Here is a 13,857-nt window from a genome sequence, read left to right as displayed (position 1 = left end):
AGCCTGGAAGGAGGGGGGCTGATTTGGGATGCTGCTTTGGACCATCAGATGGCATCTTCCCCCACCCCCTCAGAGAAGGGCAAGTCCTTGCTGGCATGTGTTGGAGGGGTTGTTGGTGCTGAGCTCTGCTGGAGGCCTCTGAGAGGGCAGCCCTGAGCTTTTTTTGGGTGTTTTTGTTACCCCTCCCAGCTTCAGGGGAGGCTGAGGCCTCTCCTTCGTGCCAGCAGTCAGCGAGGAGATGTCCATAGAAGGCAAATGTCCTCCACGACTGGAGCGTCGCCCTGGACTGCCCAGTTCCTGCTCTGGTGCAGGACACCCTGGCCTGGGCTGCCCAAATCCTTCTGTGGCCTTATCCGAACCCACCAAAGCAGCTGTGGGAATGGCAGTTGTGGGGCAGGGGGTGGTTGTCCCTGTGGGGTGTCCTGGGGTTTCCCTGCTGTGCCCAAGGAGCCCCTGGGGCTCAGCTCCCTGAGTCCCTGCCGTGGGCACTCCAAAGCCCTCCCACACAGCCTCCCGCCCCAGGGATCAGTGTTTTCCTCTCTCCCCAGGGCTTCTAGGGCAGTGCTGAGCAAAAGCAAGGAGCAAGGAAAAAAATCAGAAAAAGCAAAAGGCAGGTCTAAAAATAGCCCTGCTGGCCACCATGCCTGGGAATGGGCTCGGCTGAGTGCTGCTGCTCCAGGAAGTGACTCGCTGTGGGGCCACTGGGCTGCCCGGGCCAGAGCAGCACTGCCAGCCCCCTTCCCCATGGGATTCCCGCCATCCCAGCTCCAGTTCCAGCTCCAGCGGGCCAGCTCTTCCCTGCTGGGTCTGTCCACATCTCACAGCTCTGCTCACCTGAGCAGAAACACTACAGAGAGCAGTGGGGCCTGGTGATAGGAGCGTGCAAGGCTTTAAATTATAGAGCAGATTTTTTTTCTGGGTTTGTTGGTGTTTTTTTTTTTTTTTTTTTAAAAAAAAAAGCCTTTAGCACATGCATTAACATGGCCAGGCCATGAATAATTTACGCCTGGCTCTATTAAGCTTTTACACTGGGACCTGCTCAACACAGCTCGCCTTGGAGCTAAAGTAGGTCACGTCTGCTTCGAGGGTCCCCGGGCGTCCCCTCCCCGGCCGGAGCGGGGCTGGTGCAGGCGTGTGGGCACACACGTGTGTCCTCACTTGCTGCCTTGGCCCGGCCAGGAGTGCAATGCCTCTGCCCCTCCCTGGCTGCTCCCTGCTGGGGTCCTGCTCAAAGGAATGCTCTGGGCAGTGATTCGGGGACAGAGAATGTCCTCAAAATTCAGGGAGTAGAATCATAGAATCATAGAATATTTTGAGTGGGAAGATGACCTTTGAAGATCATCCAGTTCCAGCTCCCTGCTGTGGTCAGGGACGGCTTCCACTACAGCGGCTCCAAGCCCTGTCCAGTTTGGCCTTGAACACTTCCAGGGATGGTACAGCCTCAGCTTCTCTGGGTAACCTGTGCCAGGGCCTCACCACCCTCACAGCCAGGAATTTCTTTCCAATATCCCATCTAACCCTACCCTCTGTCAGTTTGCAGCCATTCCCCCGTCCTGTCACTCCAGGCCCTTGTAAATAGTCTCTCTCCATTTTTCTTCTCAGCTCCCTTCAGATACTGGAAAACTGCAGTTAGGTCACCCTGAAGCTTCTCATCTCCAGGCTGAACAATCCCAATTCTCTCAGCCTTTCCTCATAGCAGAGGTGCTCCTCTGATGATCTTGGTGGCCTCCTCTGGACTCTCTCCAGCAGATCAATGTCCTTCTTATACAGGGAATACAGAGAATGTCCCCAAAGTGTCCCATCTTCCCAGACAGGATGAAGCTCTGGGGTGCAGGGAAGCTCTGAATGGGCCACAGGCTGGTGGCATCATCAGGAAAAAGGGATCAGGTCATGGCACCTTTGGTCCTTGTGCTGCCCAGACCTGTTGGCCAGTGGCTGTAGAACAAACTGACCAGGGAATAAGGAAGCTGGCATTGGGGTTGGAAGAAATATAGGGAAAAAGGCTGCTTTGGGCACACTTTCATTTTACAGTTTACTGGAAACTTCCTCCTCTTTTCCTTGTTTTTAAGGTGGGACAAAAAATAAGTCAATTTGGGCTCTTTCAGGCTGTTTTCTCCTGAACATGCTGTGCTCTGCCACAGCGTGGTCTGGGCACTGCAGCAAGGAGCATTTTGGGAATAGAAAATCCAGCTGCTGTGACGCAAAAGGGCCTCTCAGCACAGCTGTGCTGGATAAGCTGCTCCTGTTGGAGCTGATCAGACACACTCACAGCCGACCAGGGCGTGTGCAGGGGAGGCAAATCCAGAACTTTGTCCCTGCTCCAACCAGAGAGGTAGGAAGGGATTCATGTCAACACCAGCGTTCATCCAGGGATGTGCTGCTCCCAAGGAGTCCTGTCCACGAGGTCAGAGCACCCCGCAGTGCTGTGCTCCCCTCGTGGTCCCACACACCTTTGTTGATGGTTAAGGGTGAGTCGTGCAGGTGCACGATCGGTGCCTTCAGCCCATTTCTACGGGAAATGGGATGAACTATTTTTTGTAAAGTATCAAACCCCAGCAACTCCCACCTGCTGGTCTGCACCGGCAGTGCAGGGAGAGGAGCCGCTGCCAACATTTCCTTTCCACCCATTCTCTCTCGGGCTGAAGCCTTGTCGTGGCTGAAGACCATTTTGAATACTCTTCGTGACCCCCACAGTTGTTGGTCCGTCGGGCAGACATAACTGTGAGATGTCTCACAGGCCCCCAGATTCATCCTGCAGCAAGATTTACCAGCTACTGCTCCCAGCTGACTTCCAAGAATCATAGAATCACAGAATTATTTAGGTCGGAAAAGCCCACTAAGAACATCAAGTACAACCGTTAATCCAGCCCTGCCAGGTCCACCAACAACCCGTGTTCCCAAGCACCACATTTACATGGTTTTTGAACAGTTCCAGGGATGGTGACTCCACCACTGCCCTGGGTAGCCTGTTCCTGTGTCTGACCAACCTTTCAGGGAACAGATTTTCCCCAATACTCATTTTGGTATTGGGCACAGTTTGAAGCTGTTTCCTCTTGTCCTGTCCCCTGGGAGCAGAGCCTGATCCCCACCCGGCTCCACCCTCCTGTCAGGGAGTTGCAGAGAGTGAGGAGGTCCCCCCTGAGCCTCCTTTTCTCCAGGCTGAGCTCCCCCAGCTCCCTCAGCTGCTCCTTCCCCAAGGTGTTCAAGCCCCTTCCCCAGCTCTGCTCCCTTCCCTGGACATGCTCCAGACCCTCAATGTCTTTCTTGTTGTGAGAACCCCAAAGCTGAGTACAAGGTTTGAACAGAAGAAGCTGCAGCTCATGCAACAAATGGGAGCCCAGCCCAGCTGTGGCATATGACCAGATAAAATGACTGTCTGAGCTGTGTGATGCTGGATGAACTTGGTAGCACTTCTGGAAAAGGCAGGTAGGGCTGCTGGGTGTACAAGCAGGATCACCCAAGACCCAAACGTCACCAGGAAGGCAGGAAGAGGCAGGGAATGATGGAGACCAAGCAGGGAGGAGACAACGTGCTGGCTGCTCCTCACCTCCTGTTTCCTTATTGCACAGTGCCTCCGCTCAGGAGTTTTGCTTGGATATCACCACACGGTTTTCTAACTCCAAAAATGCCTCTGTTATCCCCCTGCCATCCATCTACTTGTTAAATTATTCCCCAACCTAGCAAGAAGACTGTAGAGATTTGGAAATGGCATCCCAATCCCCCATGGAAAGATGCAGATGATAAACAACAGATGGCACAGGGATCACGTAAGTTTGTGGGGACACAATAGATGCTGGGGAAAGGTGAGGTACCAGTCCCACCCCCAAAGTGATGGATGACATCCCAGAGGTGTCTTGGGAGTCAAGGTGCTGCTGCAGTGGGAGTCCTGAGGGTTATTAGGTGTAGGAGTTACCTCCACCGCAATTACAAAATACGTAGGATCGGGTCAGATCCTCAAAGAACAAAAGCTGCTCTGAACCATTCAGGCTTTACACGGCGATGTTATTTGGGATAGTGCGATGGGAAAGGTGCTGCCGGTCTGCGCTGAGTCACGACGTGCACAGTACAGCGGGAAAGCCAGGAGGTGGCATCCGAGACCTGAGCACAGGAAACCAGGACACTTCCTCCAGCCGGAGCTCAACAGCGGGTTGCAGCTTGGGACAGTGGAGAAAACACTCATGGGTTTTGCCATGGACCTTCCACTTCTCCTTGGGATGGGGAAGTAGAGGTACTTTAGGCAAAGAATCTCTGTATTAAGTTAATATAGGAAATTATTTTTATTTTTTTCTGGTCAGCTGCAGTGTTGTTACCAAAAATACACTGAATTTCAGCTGCGCAGGGGGGGAGGTTCATAGCCCAACTAGGCTGTGGTGGGACTGTCACCACTCAGGCCAGTCGTGGCTTGTTCCAGCGGAGCCTGGAAACCCCCTGAGGCTCGAGCTGTCCCTCTTGTGGGTGCCTCTCCCATGCATAGCTCCTGGTATTACTCATTTAACTAAAAAAGAAGAAGATAAGTGATGCCCTCTGTGGTGACAGAGTGATGACACACTCAGCCCTACTCTGTGCAGGGCGCTGGGAGCCTCCCCAGTGGAGCAGTGGGCTGCCTGTTCAGCTCCCTTGGAAAGTGAGTCTGGAGATGAGCAGGAGCACCACTGTCACATCTTGGTGGTGTTGGGACAGACAGCAGATGACACTGGGACATCAGCCCAGGACGTGTTGGGGTGCCCAGAGGGACCTGTCGGGCTTGCAGGTCTTGGCCCAGCACAGGAAGGACCCAGAGGAAAGAACCAGCTGCAGCAACCCCAGGGACAGGAAAAGCAGGGAAACACCAGCTCCTGATAAAAACCTGGCAGGGTCTCCAAATACACCTGAAATATCCTGCTCCCTTGGTCTGGGGCACTCAAACCAGGAGAAATCCCAGCTCTTCCTCTGAGATGCAGATGGATTGGAATCTCTAGGATGTTTGTGCTGCTGTGGGGACCCACAGCTCTTCCCTTCCTTCCATTTCCCCTGCTCCCTAGGCATGGCAGACAGAGCATGCCTCATCACCTGGGCTTCATCCACTGGGTTTCTTCAGGTGAGATTCACCTGATGGCCTTCATCCCTGGGCTTCATTGTGGCTGACGCACTCCTTTCATCCTCCTTGAGGTGACAGGAGTGAGTGAGACCTCCTGAATCTCTCCTGGGTTCCAAATCTCCACGCTGTTCACCTGGGACAGGTGTGCCAACAGGCAAAATGGGAGTGTCAGCTTTTGCCAGCTTGTCAAAGCCAATGGTTGGTGCAGCAACTACTGGCTTCCAGGGCAGGCTGGTCCCACAATTGTTGTGCTTCCATCTGCCCTGTGTCCTCTATCCTTGGCGTCATGCTGAGGGCTGGGTTGGTTGCTCAGGGGTCTGTGGGTGACAGCATGACCTCGTGCTGTCCTCAACAGGTGCTTTTACTCTCTCTGGTGGCAAAGACATCAAGATCTGTCCACACTCAATTGGACTCACACAGGATGTGCTTGAGTTTCCCCAGAGAGCTGCTGGCTGCATCTGAGAGGCTCCCATGGGACCTGCCAACATTAGGGACAGGGGCTGGGGGGGGGGCTCACGACCAAGGTTTTGGCAGAAGACCATGAATCTTGGAAATGTCTGGGAAAGGCTGTTGGCTCCACTCTGTCTACAGTGCCGGTGGTTTCAGCCTGAGCTGGATCATGCCCTGCTTCCCTCAGCAAGAAGCATCATGGCTGCCCAGCTCCAGGAAGAACAAAAATCTGCCACCTCTCTGCCAGGAGTTGGTTCATCTCTGTCAATGCCCCCAGGAGGTCTTTGTGCTGGTGGGTGACCACATGTGGCATTTCACAAGGTGCCTGCTGGTGCAGGTGGATGCCAATCAATCCATTCCAGCACCTTGCCTTGGGAACAGGTTCTGCTAATGCCGACAGCCTGAGCCACGGATGCCACTGTAGGCCAAAGTCAACAGCCTTCGGCACAGCTTCCGCATGCTTGCATCCACAGAGCCCCTGGTGGGGTGGGAAACAGCCTGACAACACGTCCCTGTGTCACAAAAAAACATGTGCCTTCTCCTGCCCTCCTGCCAGACACCTGCAGCTTCTGCTTCCCAATCCCAGACCTGGCTGTAATGAGGGCATATGGGTAAGGGACTGGAGCACAAGTCTGATGAGGAGAAGCTGAGGGAGCTTGAGGGGGCTCAGCCTGGAGAAAAGGAGGCTCAAGGGGGACCTTCTCACTCTTTGCAACTCCCTGACAGGAGGGTGGAGCCAGGGGGAGGTCGGGCTCTGCTCTCAGGGAACAAAGGACAGGAAAAGAGGAAACGGCCTCAGGCTGTGCCAGGGGAGGCTTCTTTGGATATTTTTAAATATCTTCATGGAAAGGTTGGTCAGACACAGGAATAGGCTGCCCAGGGAAGTAGTGGAGTCACCATCCCTGGTAGTGTTCAAAAAGTGTGCAGTTGTGGTACTTGGGAACATGGGTTAGTGGTGACCACAGCAGTGCTGGGGGAACGGTTGGACTTGATGACCTCAGAGGCCATTCCCAGACTAAATAATTCCAGAATTCTATGATCCTGTTTCTGAACCAGCCCTTGCCCATGTGCCCTGAGCACATGAAAATGTTGACAAGGACCAAACAGGGTAAAATTTGATTAAAGTAAAATAAACCCCCTATTTTTGGGTTACTCCTCGGGCGTAGCGCTCAGACGTGGGCTGAGAATCAGTAAGGAAATACTGCTCTTCCACGGAAGTTGCCCCCTGCCTCTTTGGTGGTAGTTTGGGGAAATTGAAGTATTTCTCTTGTGGATCAGCCTGGCTGTGCGAGGATCTTCCTGAAATGCAATGAGTGGATTTCATTAGATGCATCTTAAAACCACCCTTTCTTGGCCTGAACTGAGCACTTTGACTTGGACCTGTTTCATTATTATTTACCAAAAAAGGCTTTCCTGGAAATCCCAAGGACCATTGTGCCTGTTGTCTTGGTTTCTTTTCTCCAAAAACAAAAACAGAAACAAAACCAAAAACAAGTCGGTTCTAAAACATTTGCTTGTGTCACAAATCCAAGAGGGCGGGGGGCTGAGTTCCCATGATGGACTTGGCTTTATGGAACAGACATAGAAATTTTATATCCAATACATGTAAAAAATATATGGTGGTGGAAACTTAAAAACAATGTTAGCATTTAACTAAACCAGCTAAAATTTAAATAATTAGCTAAAATTCCTTTCTTAGCATTTAACAGTTAAAAATTACTATTTTTCGTTTCTGGCAGAGAGGACCTGTGGCTGGGAAGCAACCTTGTTGGGAAGGGGGAGGGATTTTTTCCAAGGGAAAAAAATTCACATTAAGAGCAGTGGAGTGGTTGGGCAGAGGACAGAGATGTGGTGAGGGGGATCTTCATCCCTGGAGACCTCCAAAATTCCCTCCACCCTCAAACTTTCCCCCAGTCCTCACAATTTAGGGGATATTGCATGGGAGAGGTATAGCTCTGGCTAAGCAGGTCTCTCTGGCCACACTCAGTAGTTATTTATCACTTAATACATGTGGATGAAGAGATTATTGTCTCTTTGCTTAAAAAATTAAGTTTCTAGCTCAGAATACAAAATACCTATTGTTTTGGGATTAAATACATGATATTGAATGCAGCCAGTGTTTTCCGAAGGGTTTAAACATTTCTGAAGTGTTTGGGTACGTCTTGGTGTTCACTTCTCACCACAACTGCCCTTAGGGAAAAAAAAAAAAAGCATTATATAAAAGAAAACTGAAAGGTAGTAACTTCTTTTTAATCTGTTTGTGTTCTTAAAAAAGATCATTACAAACAGACACACAAATCCCAAGCCAGTAAGTAAATATTTGGTTTCTAAAGGAAATATCTTGTAGTTAAGAGAAAATCGATCTCCCAGCAGGGTATTTGTGGATCAGATCAGAGTAAAGCTGCCGTGCACGGAAAGTCCCTGAGTTAGAAAAGGGAAGGAAACATTGGTGACACTCACAGAAGGTGATTTTGAGTGAAGACTGGAAAACAAAAGGTTTTCTCGTGTTTTGCTCAGTGGGAATAGCCAGAACTATGGACTTGTCCTTTCTGGGCAAAGTTACAGGCATGAATGTCAGATCCTGCAGCCCCAAGGACAGTGAGGGACTGACCAAAGCCAAAGCCAAGAAAAGAAAGGGAAGAGTTGGGCTGAGATGTTCAGGGTAGAACTATCACTGACCCACCACATCAAAGGCTTTTTGCAGTGGACTGTGGAAAATAGCATTTTTATAACTACTTCCATTTAAATTCATATCTCTTCCTCCCAGCACAGCCTTGCATAGACAGGGCAGGATGTAAGGCAGCATTTTGGGACAGTCCCAGAACAAAACCCAAGTGGTAGAGTGCTACCAGAACTAGTAAGGAACAGCATCTCCAGAGCCTGTGATGATGGACAGCTGCTAAGAGAGAAGACATCTCCTTCCTGAGGTAATGGAGCAGGGATACATGCCTTTCCTTGGACAAGCTGGTCCTCAAAACCACCCCAGAAAGAACAGAGGACCTGACTGAGGGAAACCAACTCCATGTCAGCCCAGCAAGCCATGCCTGGCCTGAGTCATACCCAGCAAGAGATCTCACTCCTCAGAAATGCCATTGGTGTCAGGAAAGCATTTGACAGTCTTTGTTTCATACTTACAGAGGTGTACCTTGGAGTGCCCTGACTTGCCTACAAAGATCCCACTGCTGCTCAAAGCAAAGCCTCAGAGTAAACATGGGCAAAACCAAACTGCCCTGTGGACATTCTGGGGCTAGAGAGACAGGCACACTCATGTCCAGCACCTGAGAGTGCTCTTGCGAACACCTTCCTCTACCTCCTCTTCCCATGGATTCTGGACTGATTTACACATCCCTTCTCTCTGTCACTTGCATCCCGCTCTTTTATTCCTTTTCTAGGATCTCCTGCTACTGTGGATATTTCTGGTCACTATGAAAAGATGCACTAACTCTTTGTGGGGAAAACTGGTCAGCTGCTTCAGATAATTTTGAAAATGTTCTTCTAGGAAAGAGCAAATACAGACTTTATACCAGCACTGACGCCTATGTGACTGAGATCGTTAGGAGCAAAGCTTGGGCTGAATGCCACGTTCTGCTGGTTTGAACCAAAAAGTAGATCAGAAAATCATGGAATCATGGAATATCCTGTGTTTGAAGGGACCCACAAGGATCATCAAGTCCAACTCCTGGCCCTGCACAAGACAACTGCAAGAATCCCATTCTATGCCTGAGAGTGTTGTCCAAACGCTTCTGGTTGTATTCCACCAACATGCATCATGAGCAGCCTGGGGAACTGAGACAGTGTTTGGCTCCCACAGAGGATAGTAAGGCTGGAGAGAAAGTTGCCAAAGGAAATTTGTCAGTCTCCTGAGTGAAAAATGGCTGTAAAATCAATAAAATTGTACTTCAGAGAGAAGGGGATCAGAGGAGGCAGGTGGGGGCACAGCAACACCACTAACAGAACGGTGCTGGTGCATGGATATGGGAGAATCACAGAATATGCTGAGTTGGAAGGGCACAAAGATCATCAAGTCCAACTCTTAGCTGCGCACAGGACCATCCCCAAGAGTCACACCATGTGCTTGAGAGCATCATCCAAATGCTTCTTGAGCTCTGGCAGCCTTGGTGCTGTGACCACTGCCCTGGGGAGCCTGTTCCAGTGCCCAACCACACTCTGGTGAAGAACCTTTTTCTGTTAACCTGCTCTTGGGGTGGCAACATTGAAACAAGGAAAGAAGAGGTATGGGAGGCAACAAAACAGATTAACAAGAAGATCTTACTGCTCGTAAACCGGTTGTATTAACCACAGATATCTGGAAGAATGGAGAAGGGGTGTTTGAGGGCACGTAGAGGAGGAGTTACAAAGCAAAGCAGAAATTCCCTGGATTGTGACCTCAAAACCCCAAACTCCACCAAACTCCTCTGGATGACTCTGGCAGTGTGCACTCTGCTCTGGCATAGCCTGCCAGGCTCCAGGTGACTCACTCTGCTACAGGATATTCCAGGAAAGTACACCAAAAAAATAGGTAGACACTTGTTCCAGTGTCAGCCACACAACACACGTCCCGGATCCACCGCTGCTGTTCAGATAAAGTTCCTTTGCAAAAAAAATTTGATTGTGAGCTCCATATTTCTGAGGATAAACACATGGTGCCAAGGGACTGTCAGCCACTGGACTCCTGTCCTGCCTCGGGCTTGGAGACAGAGTGGTTGCCATAATGGTTGACATGAAGGGAACAGCCACTCTCCCAGGAAGGGGGAACATACTCGCCTTCACACTCTTAAAAATCTAGCATGTGGTCCCTAAACGTTTGTCTCAGAAGGACATTTCAAATGATTTCCTGAGTGGTGCCTCCCTCTGGGGACAAACATGCAAAATAATAATTGATGGGATGATAAGAGGTGTCATGACTTAGCAGCAGGTAGAGCTGTCAGCAGGTGTAGACAAGGAAGTCAGGACTGAGTATGGCTCTGTGGAAACTATAAATCTGAGTGTGCAGATAACTCCTTGTGTAGTAAATACCTGACTGATGAAATAATGGCTTTGACAGAAGAGGACGAGGGAGGGGTGGCATGTATGTGCAGGGATGGATGAAAGTCTTGATGCAGAATACAATAATGATGCAAAAACTTATAACCAGCAGTCACAAAGGCTCCCAGGGCCTTCTCCTGCCCTCACCCAGCTGCCTGGGCAGTTGGTTTATTATTTCAGAATCTAACTGGCCCCACTTGGAGCTCTTCCATAGGATTCATTCTAATCTAGGTCCAATGATATCTTACATAGCCTTAACACTCAAGGTCCCTTTGACTCAGAGGTGAGATAAGGCTGTCACAGGATGATGGCTTTATGGTTGAGGTGCTGTTATTAAAATTAGTACTGTGATAATTAATTGATTTCTTTTTCTAACTTTGTCAAAGGTTCTTGCTGCTCTTAGACAGGAGCCTTAGAATTTCCTTTGTCAGTTTGGGAGAAAACATTTTGATCTAGTTGGTCAGAAATAGAATTGTGACCTTGGGATGTGGAAGACACTTCAGAGGGACCCTGTTGAGGGCGACAACACCTCCCAGGCAAACGTGAAAATTCTTTACAGGGGAACTAAGAGGAGAAGAATAGGAGTAGTTGCCTCCAATGGAAGTCCTGTATGGAGATGGAGAGCTCATGGAGGTAAAGAGATTTGGCCCAGGCTATGGAGAATTTAGCCCTTTGATTGCATTTAGGACCAGACAGAGGCTTGCACCGACATCTGAACTTACAGCAGATATTTGGCTGCTCCACACAGGGCCCCCAAGCCAACACTAAACCTGAGGCTGCCCCAGCACATGGGAATGCTGAAGGATCACCACAAGGATCCCAGAGTCCAAACCACTGTCCTCACCCTCTGCGGGAAACCGGTGGGCAGGTGACCTCCAATGCTGCTATTTATTTTGGGGGAGTTCATCCACCAAGACATGGAGATGCATCAGCCTGAGGTCCTGCCAAACCTCTCCTCACTGAGTTAGTTCTGAGAGGTGTTTCATAACTTGCAAACAAGGAAAATACCTGTTAAATTTGACTGCTGTGAGTGAATTTTCAAGTCAACAAAGCACCTATCTCCTTATCCAGTGATGCCACAACAACCCTGATCACTGACTGAACAGGCAAACTTTTTTTTGGTTGAGTTAATGCAAAATGGAAGGGTTCTGTGCAAGGTCACCTGTGGCTATGACATAATCCCCACAGCACCGCTATTCTGTGCCTGAAGGAACATGGATGGCCTCTGTGGTCAGGAAGAGCTGGATGCCCACACACAAAAATGAAAGAGAAATGAATTAGGACTAAGTCCTAAGTGTGGTTTGTCTTTGGTTGGCAGTCAAAAGGGCCTGTCAGGCAGAGCTGAAGGCAAACAAAGAGAAATGGACCATGGCAAGTGCTTCCAAACATCTTTGAAATGAAGATCTCAGAAGACTTGTAGCAGCTGGTGAAGTCCTTGTGATCCTGAAGCACGAGCAGGCCCAGTCAGCACACTGGAGATAGCTGCCAGGCAGGAAATGCCGGCAGGAAAAACACAGATGGGAAATGTGATGTGGATCTGATTCAGAAGGGAAGCGGGAAAGAGAAGGGGAGGCAACTGGAGGCAAAATGCTGACAGTCATGGCAGGGAGGAGCAGAAGAGCTGAAGGAACCAGTTCCCCTGCCCCAGCAAAAAGCCACTTGTTGCCCAAAGGCTGGCAAGGAACCTTCTTCCTCCCCTTCTTGTTGCAGGGCAGGAGCAGAGGCTGCAGACACAGGACCGTGTTGGCATCACTGCACCTTGAGAAGAGCCAGAAGGGAGAAGACAGAACCACAGCACTTCAAACCTGTCCCCCTGCCCTGTCAAGTGATACACTGGGAACACCAGCAGCCCAGGCTGGTTCTCCAGAGCATCCCCTGGCACGCACAGAAGCCATTTTCACAGCAAGACAGACCATGTGGTGGTCGAAACACATATTTTTTGGGGCTGCCCAACACACCTGCCATCAGCCTGGTCTGAGTGATGCCCACAGAGGAAATCCTGGCTGCATGCAAGGAACCAGCATGGCTTTGGCAATGCAGCCTGCAACTGGGCTCCAGGAAATGTAGGTAGTTCAAATGGAGAGAAATTATCCAGAGCCTGTGAGAAATCTCCCTTGAGAAAGGAGGAAAAAGGCTGCATGGGTATGACCAGCTTCCCATGCATCCCCAACCATGATTAATTCTAGGGAAGTCTGCTTATTCAGGGTTTTAGCTGTAGATCAGCAATATTGTGGAAGAGAGTCCGTGAGGAAAGCAGGATTTAGTGCTGCAGAAGATGATTCCTGTGACAGCTCCCAGTGGAGACCTTGACACCCTGCAATGCACTTGGGGAGCAAAACTGACACAAGAACCTGAAGGACTTGGATCACAGCAAGAGCCTTGAGTTCCCAGTGGAGCTCCCAGTCCATACCTCCAGTGTTTCTTCAGATTTAGGGAGCCCAACAGCCCACAGCGTCCAGCTGTGTGGTGCTGTGTGCAGGATTTCATGGTGAATCCCACACAGATAATTAGTGTGGTAAGTCAAGTCTGGAGGCAAACACATTCTGAAAAGGAGAGGCACAAGCTGGTGCCTTGAGAAAACAACCATATCCAAGAAAAGATGGCAATTCCATAAAAGACAAATATTGCCACTTCAATGGATGTGGTGGGAATTGCATTGTTGTGTAAACACTGAGTAACATGTTTTGTCATAGCTTCCCTCTCACATACACACATACGTCCCCTGCCCTCAGAGTAACCACAGGAGCGGCTCACAGGCACTGATTTGATGCTGACTCTGACCCTGATAAGTCTTCAGGGAATTATGCTGAAAGGGGAAAAAAAAAAGCATCAGTCCTCATGTGACTGGGAGGTGAAACATTGTTACAGGGAAACTAAATTCATAGATACACCCATTCATGCAAGGAAGAGGAAGAAATAATAGTAGAAACACAGGCTATTTTTAGCTGGTTCTGGCAACTTTGCATAAAAAATTCTGTATATTTTCTATTTTTTCAAGGAAGTCAAACTTGGAAAGCTTTCAGCTGCAGAATGTTCTTAGAATGCTCTTCTCTCTGATGAGCAGCAACAGGACCTGAGGGAAAGGCAGGAGCTCTGTCAGGAGAGGTTTAGGTTGGATATTGGGAAAAGGTTCTTCCCCCAGAGGGTGGTCGGGCACTGAACAGGCTCCCCAGGGCAGTGGTCATGGCCCCAAGGCTGACAGAGCTCAAAAAGTGTTTGGACAACACTCTCAGGCACAGGGTGGGATTGTTGGGGTGTCCTGTGCAGGGACAGGAGCTGGACTTGTTGATCCTTGTGGGTCCCTT

General features: G+C 49.8%; 1 long non-coding RNA gene across 1 annotated transcript; it reads right to left on the bottom strand.

Moving 5' to 3' along the window:
* Positions 1–7,602: 7,602 nt before the first annotated feature.
* Positions 7,603–11,665, bottom strand: LOC108498287. Its single transcript, XR_001875137.1, has 2 exons — positions 11,561–11,665; positions 7,603–7,717 (listed from the first exon to the last, which is right to left on the bottom strand). It is a non-coding gene; the product is annotated as an uncharacterized LOC108498287 (long non-coding RNA).
* Positions 11,666–13,857: the final 2,192 nt, after the last annotated feature.

The sequence above is a fragment of the Lepidothrix coronata genome, unplaced genomic scaffold, assembly GCF_001604755.1.
Source record: "Lepidothrix coronata isolate B3197 unplaced genomic scaffold, Lepidothrix_coronata-1.0 Scaffold58, whole genome shotgun sequence".
NCBI lineage: Eukaryota > Metazoa > Chordata > Aves > Passeriformes > Pipridae > Lepidothrix > Lepidothrix coronata.
Note: the sequence above shows the minus strand (reverse complement) of the source record. Positions and strands in the feature narration are given on the sequence as shown.